Raw genomic sequence first — 9,540 nt, 5'->3', positions numbered from 1 at the left:
ACCTAGGCTTGAGCCACTATGCTCAGCCAAGGGAAGTTTCTTTTAAAACATCGTGGTTTTTTTTTTTTAATCTTACAATGACAAAAGCAATGTGTTTCTAGGCTGAGGCGATTGATTCTGTAGAGAGAGAAGAAAAGAGTGATGTGCATTTCTGTATGATTCATCCTTCTGTTACTGCCATTTTGGGACCCATGTAGCATGCCCACATTCCATGGGAAGTACTTTGCTTTACTGAGCCTGGAATTCCTTGAAGAACTCCACGTAAAACATCCAACAAATATTTGCAGAATGAAGCTCAATTAAAACAGCATTGCTCTTCAAGTTTGGGCATCTGAACAAGAGTGCGTGGTACAGATGGCGTTTGTTGGTTAGAGGACCACAGCATTTGTGGGGTACAGGCCAATAGCATTTAGAGGTAGAGCTCACAGCCAGGAACACCACACACGGGACACTTGGCCTGGCTGTGCTTATGAGGGTCTGCAGCAACACGGGAGCATGTGACGTAGGACCGATTCCATCGAGCTGTGGAATAGGTAAATTTGGTCTCCGGCTTGCAATGTGATCTAAGCACACACCCAGTAATACATCGTGGGGATGGCAAAGAGAGTTAGAAAAATCAACAGTTTTTCTGAATCAAGTTGGCATGAAGTTTGTTTAAAATTGGCTACCCATGCTGGGTGAGAATTTGCTGTACTTCATTGTTGCTGTGGGACAGACACACCCATTCCCAGTGGAACAGAGGTGGTGTTTCTTTGCCTTTAGAAGACACTTCTTCTTCATCCTCACTGGCCATGTTTACAACAGGAGCACTGTTTCCCGTGGCCAATGTGCATTGTCGGGGAGTTCATGAGAAAGTCATCAGCCTCCCATCCTCTCATGCTGTCGGGCGGAATCAAGTCATAAATAGAGTCACTTGTCAAGCAGGACATCAATCTGTCCAGGTAGCCTCCACTTCCTGTCTCAGGCCATATGTGTCTGTTATTTATGTCAAGAAAATGGCATTTGCACAACCACTCTGGCTGTTTACAGAAGTTTGGTTCCTCTGGTTGAGCTGTGCGTGCTGTGTGCTCTTAGCTCACTGATAAGCCATGAGGCTGTGCAGTTTAAAATGTGCTTCCACATCCCTGATAGAATAAACAGGGCAGAGCCCACAGCACCATCTGCCCAGCCCAGCCAAAGCGAGGAGTGAGGGGAGGGGCAGGGGCTCCAACAGTGTTCTCTGGGTCCCTGGGAGGTTGGTGCATTTTTGCTGAGAGAGTGCTATGGTAAGTGATATTCCTTCTGACCATTTAAATTATAAGAATTTTTTGTAGGCGGGGCATCAAGAAGCCTTAATGTCTGACCCTGGAAAGTTCTCCATTCAGAAGCACCTGGCCCAGCATGTTCCTTTGCAGGTTTGCATTCTCTGTTCATCTGCTGTTGGAGTCTGTATTTGGCAATGCCAACTGGGAATCAGGGGAGACTTTTATGGTCAGAGGTTGTTCCTCAAATTCAAAATCAGTGACTCAAAGAGAACTTGGCCTTGACCCGGCTGTGACTATTGCCTTCTCAATTAAACTAACATTCCTGCTTCCCCGTTTATACAACTGCAAGCACACAAAGTGGGAAAGACACACAGGAGGCTAAATTTGTTGATCTAAGATTGTTGAATAAGATTAGGATATCAAGAGTTATTTTCCAATTAATAGAGCATGACAAAAGGCAGGGATTTCATGTACTTTTATGTTATTAAATGCACTCATCACATGCACACACTTGCACACACCCACATATACAGCCAGCATTATCCTTTTCCTGGTAACCACCCAGCTCTTCCATGCTGATTTCACATGAATGCTTCTATTTCATTTGGTGGCTCAGAAATTACTTTGATCTCTTTGAAAATAGAATAACTTAATTCTTAAGCATCAGCACTGTTCTTGATTTCTCTACATAGCCAAGGTTTAGGCAATTTAACTATGACATTATAAAATAGAAAAAAGTAGCCATCTGATTTTTTAAATGGAGATTCTAAAAGCTTATATAATTTTAGTTTGTGGTATTTATCTTGGTTTGACAATGCAGTGTAGCTTCAATTTAACATCTACTGCAAGTTGGACCAAAATTGAATATAGATCAGATCTTGAACGGATTGGAACAAATCCGTGGAACAAATTGGTCTGATTATATGGTATTGCATGGTGCATGAATTTTAAATTAAATAGTTTCTTGCCCTATTAAGTGTTGTCAACAGTATTGTTGTGCTGAGTTATTTTCATTTCTTGTATATTTTCATATACACCTTTTTCTTTTATGAATCAATATTTCTTTATTTAGATGGGATCATAGTTCAGTATCTCATTTCTCTCTCCCTCCTCTCTCTCTCTGAAGGGTCTATTTACATCATGTAAATTTTGAGAGTAATTCTGTATTTTTCCCTTTAAGTGTGTTTCATCACATCATACTCTGTAACTCTCTTTGGGTTTGTTAGAAAGACAAATTATGTCTTTTTACTGGAGAAAATCAACGCGAAGACTTTCTTTTTTGAGGCCCACATTAATATTTACTGTTTCTGTTTTGCTTCTGCGATCCAGCTTCAGACCACTTCCTGTTTGCCATGGTATTCCCAATGCCGGTATCCATTCAGGAATTTGAGATTCTGAGAAAACCAGGGAGAGGCCTGTGTTGCTGACGGGGCTGGGAAGGAGACTGTGGGAGGCCACTGTCTCGGGAGTGTGGTTGAGCCCTGCTCCCCCTGGGTGGCCACCCACAGCCTCAGATGCCCCACGCTTGTGCTTCTTGAGCCCCTTACTGGGCAGTGTTGTCTTATGTTTCCACAGAGGAAACACAGTCTGGCAAAATTATATACGGTTTTGAAGTCTACCCATGGAAAGTGAAAACAGCATAGCTAGAGTCAGCCTCCTTTCAAAAACATGCTTTTTACTGTCATTTTGCCTGGTTTTCACTCTTTTACTTGTGCACAGTAGTAAGTGCTTCAGTTCACAAAAGTGGCCAAAGCCGTCACAACACCTCAGCGTGGTGGTGTGTCTTTTAGCCCACGTGTTTGTGGGGGAATGCCTGTGAGGAGCACTGTTTGGGGCTGCTCTGTCAGACCCTGGCACACTCTCAGGGCCGCCTTGCACGAACCAGCCCTGCCCCGGCAGGGGAGAGCATCGGGAAAGCTGAGGCAAGCGCAGGGTCCAGTTGATCACAGTGCCGTTGCCCACCAGGCACTGGCTTTGCCCGTCGTGAGGCTCTGGACTCAGCGTCTCAGGCATCCACACATCAGCCAGGAAGGGTGGATAGGGCACTCGAGGCTATGTGGGGCTTGAAGACCATGACAGAGGCGCTGGCCCAGAGCGGGCACAGCCAGGGTGCAGCATCCTGCCCTGCCATCTTCACCATAGCCTCTGGGTTCCTCATGGCCAGATGCCACCTTGTTGATGAGACCTCTGTCTGCTCCCTCCAGCCCCGACCTTGGCAGAATTGGCTGCGATCTTGGTTTTGCTGGGTAATAACAATAACGATGGCAATGTGAGACTGCTGTGCCTGGCACTTCTGAAGTCCCCTCATATAGTTGTCATGTAATTCTCCTTCAAGGTGCTGTTCCACTCACCCTTACAACCCCGCAGCCCCTCGGTGAGGTCACAGAGAAAGCCACCAGGGGCTTCCAAAGGACGGAAGGACTTTTCGTTTTTGCTTTATCCATTCTTATGTCATGTCAGGCATATGATAGGAACTTAATGAGTATTCATTACATTAGCATGGCGATCAAATGAATGCTATATGTGGAGAGAGTAGGGGTTTCAGGAAGAGCAGATTCCAGAATTTCTACACAGGCATGGCTTAGTTCATGTGACCCACACCTCAATCAAGAAAAGGAGCATTTCCGTCACCCAGAAATGTCTCTCATGCCCTTTGCAATCAATCCCTAGCTCCTGAGGACCCTGCTGCTCTGATTTCTCTCACACCACGTTAGCCTTTCTGTTCTTGGACTTCATATAAATGGACTCACACGGAATTGCTCTGTTGTGCCCATTCTCTTTAGGTTAACATGTCTGTGAGATCCATCAATGCTGTTGTGTGTTCAGCAGCCTTTTCCTTGTTATTGAATAACGAATGTACCACAGTGGGTGTATTAGTCCATTCTCACACTGCTAATAGACATAGCTGAGACTGGGTAATTTATAAAGAAAGAGGTTTAATTGACTCACAGTTCAGCATGGCTTGGGAGGCCTCAGAAAACTTACAATCACAACAGAAGAGGAAGCAAACATGTCCTTCTTCATATGGCAGCAACAAGGAGAAGTGCAGAGCAGAGGGGGTGGGGAAACCTCTTATAAAACCATAAGATCTCCTGAGAACTCACTCACTATCATCAGAACAGCGTGGAGGTAACTGCCCCCATGATTCAATTACCTCCCACCTGGTCCCTCCCACGACATGTGGGGATGATGGGAAATACAATTCAAGATGAGATCTGGGTGAGGACATAGTCAAATCATATCAGTAGGGTTATTCTTTCTCTAATGAATCCACAACTGGAGTGTTTCCAGCATAGAGCCATTGTAAGTAAAGGTCTGGGAACATTTTTATACAAGGTTTCTGTGTACATAAAAACCTTTTTGTGTTCATTTCTCTGGTAAATTACTAAGAGTGGAATTGCTCATTCTTAGAGTAAGTATATGCTTGACTTTATTTTCAAAATGCCAAAAGGTTTTCAAAGTGAAATACATGAGAATTTCAACAATATTGAAACTTGAATTGCTCCACATGCTCACCAACATTTGGTATTCTAAGTATTCTTTGTTTTAGTTATTGTTGGGTCTTAGTGGTTTCTCCTTGTGGTTTGAATTTGTACTTTCCTATTGACAAATGATGTGGAACGCCTTTTCCTATTCTCACTGGCTACTCACATATTTTTCTTTTTCACGTATATCTTCAAATAGTTTGCCTGTTTTTATTAGGTTGCCTGTGTTTGCATTATGAAATTGTACAGTTCGAAGCCAGCTTTGGTAGCCTGCACCTGTAATCATATCTACCGGAGAAGCTGAAGTGTGAGGATCACTTGAGCTTAGGAATGTGAGGCTGTAGCGAGCTATAATTGCACCACTGCACTCCAGCCGGGGCATCAGAACAAGACCCCATCTCTGAAAAAAATTGGACAGTTTGTTTAGATATTTCAGATACAGGTTCTCCATCTGATGTAGATATTGTAAACATATTTTTTCTGCTCTGTGGCTTGCATTTTTATTTTCTTAATGGTGTTTTCAATAGCATAATTTTTTAATATTGGTAAAGGCCAATTTGTTCATTTCTTTTTTTTTACACAGGAAGAAATATATTACAGAAATATGCAGAAAATATACAGAAAATATATTACACAGAAATATATTACTTTTAATATTTTGTATCATATTTAAGAAATCTTTACCAATTCCACATTTGTAAAGATTTTTTCCTATAGTTTCTTCTGAATGCTGTATGGATTTAGCAATTATATAGAACTCTATGATCCATCTCAACTTAATTTTTGAGTGTGGTGTGAGGTAAGGGATACATTTTTGTTCCATATCAATAGGCAGCTGTTTCAACAACATTTGTTGAAAAGACCTTTCTTCATCCACTGAATTCCCTCAACACCATTGTAGAAGTCAATTTTCACCACAGATGTGTGAGTCTATTTCTAGGCTGTTTCTATTTCATTGATCTGTTAGTCTGCCATCACTCCTATACCATACTACTTTGATCACTACAGATTCATAGCTAATTCTGAAACCAGAAAGTATACATTCTGCAATTCTGCTCTATTTCCCATTTGTTTAGCTATTTTAGGTCCTTTACATTTCCATACATATTTTAGAATCTGCTTATAATTTCTGCATAAAACCTGTTGTTTTGCATTCTGTATATACATTAACCTTCATAATGAAAATATTACATAATGTTTTTCTAATGTAACAGAAAAACTATATATAGCATCACCTTATGTATGAGCCAGTCCAAGACTAGAATTCAGTATCCTTCATAATTTGTAACCTCAAGTTTGTTGTTTTAGAGAGGTCATTCTACTACTTTCCAAACATGCTAGTATTTTCTGATTTCTGTGTTTCTTCTTCCTGTCCTTTATTATCATATCTCAAATCAAAGAGTGTTTCCTCTCAAGGGTGGCATCTAACCTCAGCCCCATTTTGCACGGCCTCCTGACTGAAAGTGGTCTGCCTTGCTTGGGCTGCCTTTTCTGTCTGTAACTGGAACATCTGTATGGCACTTGGCAGCTTGTTGCCTCCCACTTTGCCTCCCTGGGTATGCAGTTCCCTCTGCAATGACATTCTAAATGACTTGAGTGAAGCCGCCATGTTTTGCCTTTGTGGGCCAGCGAGCAGCACTTCTCAAACCTGTAAATGACATATCACGGGTAGAAATGTTAAACTGTACAGACTAAATTAAGGAGGCTTTAGAAGAATGTGTGTAGAGTTTAGTGAAAATTTTACCATTTAAAAATTGTATAAAATAAAAAATAAACTTATTAGATAGTACATTGCATTTTGGGTTTGTGTGTAACTTCCAATGAAAGTATTTTCTATTATTGGTAATAACAATTTGTTATTAGTATATTTTTAACCGTCAAATATCTTGCATGAAATGACTATGCACAACTTATTTTTATGCCCTGGTGATTTTTTTTTTTGGATTGTGGACAGTTATTAAGTTGAAAGTTGATTTGCACAAATAAGTACAAAATTTTGAACACTGTTCTTTAAAGCAACCATTGAAAAATTTACAATTGTATTCAAAGTGTCTGGCAGCTGTTCTTTATCCTTCATGGACGCATGTAAGGGGCTTTCTTTTGAGATCATGTGAACAGAGTCAGTATTAGATGGAACTCGCTTACATGTAGGTCTCCAATTGCAGAGTCTGCCTGTGGCTCTCAGTCCACTACCAAAAGGGCACCTGTGCACTCCTAACGGAGGAGCATCCAATGTGGACCAACTGCCTGGAGCGATGCTGCCCACAGGTCCTCGTCTTTCCACCTGGGTCAGCCACAGCTTTCCTGGACCCATGGGCAGAAGCCCTGCTGGCCCCCAGCCATCTTCCATGATCAGCAGTGTGCTCCTTGCAGAGGCCTTAAGAGGATAAGACCACCTGGGAGGATGGGTGCAGAGTCCCAGGGGGTTCTTCTCTCCCTCACTCACCACCGTCGTGGGAGCACAGTTAAGCCCTGATAGGACTAGCTTCCCTTGAAGAGATGCACAGGAGGTTACTCTGGGAGAGAAGCACCTGTCCTGAGGTTGGAGCCACACTAGGGCTGCCTGGGGAACCTGCAGCTCCTTAGTAGCTCATTCATCCACCCAGGAGCCCTACCAAGTAACGTGTGGCCCGCAGACTCATGGCGCACGTGTACCCTGGGAGCTGGCTAGAAAAGTAGACCCGGATTGGACTTGCCATTTCACAGTCTGCATTTTAACAGCTGCTTTGGGGGTTGGGGGATCCATGCCAGAGTCTGAAAAGCCCAGCCCCTGGTAAATCAAGGAAAAGCTCTGTCCAGGAGCCCCACGCCAAGTCTCCCTGTAATAAGTAGCTGCTGATGAATGAATGCACATTTTACAGGTTAGTAAGAAGAAGAGGAGGCTTCATTTTGTATCATTTGGAGAGTGATGAATTTCAGACAGTGAGTCCTGAAAATGCCATGGAATTCAAGGCTGACTGCAGATTGTACAGTGGACACAGCCTCAAGACATCTAGGGTGAGAAAACCTGCAAACTGTGCATAGCCAGGCAGCAAGAGTGACTGCAGATGTCGGGATACTCATCACATAAATAAACAAGTCAGGGGTGTGGATCTTTATTTGGGTGGAGGCATTGGGAAGGGTGGTAAAGTTGGTTTTAGATATTCTGAGTTTGAGAAACTCATGGCACTTCCAAGTTGCAATGCTGATTGTTCCATGATTCATGAGATAGCATGTGACCCTGGCAAATTTCTTAACTCCTCAGGAATTCTCGTCCTCATCTGTGCAATGTGAACCTTCACATCAGACGGTATCTACAACTATTAAGTGAGACAAAGTACAGGCATTTTTCAAGCCTGGCACAAAACAAGGACTTGACAAATATTACCTACAATAAAGGTAAAAATGTGAATAATAAAATGCAATGATGGGGTAAACTTCGTGTGTGTGTGTGTCTCTGTGTGTGTGTCTCTCTCTGTGTGTGTTTGTATGTGCGTGTTTGTGTGTGTGTCTGTGTGTATGTGTGTGTGTATTTCTCTGTGTGTCTCTGTGTGTCTGTGTGTCTGTGTGTGTGTTTGTATGTGTGTCCGTGTGTATGTGTTTGTGTGTGTTTCTCTCTCTCTGTGTCTCTGTGTGTGTGTCTCTCTCTGTGTGTGTTTGTATGTGCGTGTTTGTGTGTGTGTCTGTGTGTATGTGTGTGTGTATTTCTCTGTGTGTCTCTGTGTGTGTGTCTCTGTGTGTCTGTGTGTGTCTGTGTGTGTGTGTTTGTATGTGTGTCCGTGTGTATGTGTTTGTGTGTGTTTCTCTCTCTCTGTGTCTCTGTGTTTGTGTGTGTGTTCTACACATGGAATGAGTGCATTAGTGCAGAATTGATGGGGTATATTTTCCAAAGGTAAGGGAAGCTAGCCTTTTGATGATATGTGTGTTTTTTTTTAATATTTTTAAGGATTTGTCTATAGAGAACAACCTTGCCTTCACTCACGGTATACTGAGAACTACAGACATGGTGATGAATAGATTCCTTATCTTTTATAGATGTCACTGAACACGTGATTTCTGTCTCCTGAGCACCATGCAGAGCTACAGAGATGAAAGCAGAATCCATTCAATCCATAGTTATGGCCTTGGTCTGAGTCAATCGCCTGCCATTTGCCAGAGAAAGAATGAATGAAGACAACTTTGGATACAAGAATACTCATGACAGTGATTTTCTCCCATCAACCATGCCAGCACTGAGGAATATTATCTGTATAGTGTGAGGATATGCCCTCTCTTTTTGACCTATTTCCCCCCAAAATATAGAAATATCACAGTAACCTTTTACTTGTCAGAAACCCAAGCCACTAACAAACTCACTAAATTAGTTAATTTTCACATTGCTATAAAAAACTTCCCTGAGACTGGGTAATTTTAAAGGAAAGAGGTTTAACTGACTTACAGTTCCACATGGCTGGGGAGACTTCAGGAAACTTATAATCATGGAGGAAGTGGAAGCAGGCATCTTCTTAATAAGGCGTCAGGAGAGAGAAGAACGAAGGAGGAACTTCTAAACATGCATAAAACCATCAGATCTTGTGAAACTCATTCACTATCATGAGAGCAGCATGGGGGAAACCGCCCTATGATCCAATCCCCTCCCACCCTCGACACACAGGGATTACAATTTGAGATGAGATTTGGGTGGGGATACAGAGCCAAACTGTATCACTGCCCTATAAAGAAGCCTCCCCGAAACAGAAAGTGAATGTAAGCATTTTCCCACATGCACTTGAGGGAGATCTCAGCACCTGTGGACCATCCCCTGTGCCTGGCTACACGCATCTTCTTAGGCT

The 9,540-nt window shown here is 42.5% G+C and overlaps 1 long non-coding RNA gene across 1 annotated transcript; it reads right to left on the bottom strand.

Moving 5' to 3' along the window:
• Positions 1-7,808: 7,808 nt before the first annotated feature.
• Positions 7,809-9,256, bottom strand: LOC129527961 (uncharacterized). The gene is made up of 3 exons (XR_008673076.2): positions 9,147-9,256; positions 8,691-8,850; positions 7,809-8,028 (listed from the first exon to the last, which is right to left on the bottom strand). It is a non-coding gene; the product is annotated as an uncharacterized lncRNA (long non-coding RNA).
• Between the last annotated feature and the right edge of the window lie 284 nt (positions 9,257-9,540).

Source organism: Gorilla gorilla, chromosome 19 (assembly GCF_029281585.2).
Source record: "Gorilla gorilla gorilla isolate KB3781 chromosome 19, NHGRI_mGorGor1-v2.1_pri, whole genome shotgun sequence".
Taxonomy (NCBI): Eukaryota; Metazoa; Chordata; class Mammalia; order Primates; family Hominidae; genus Gorilla; species Gorilla gorilla.
This window is presented reverse-complemented; position numbering and strand designations above follow the sequence as displayed.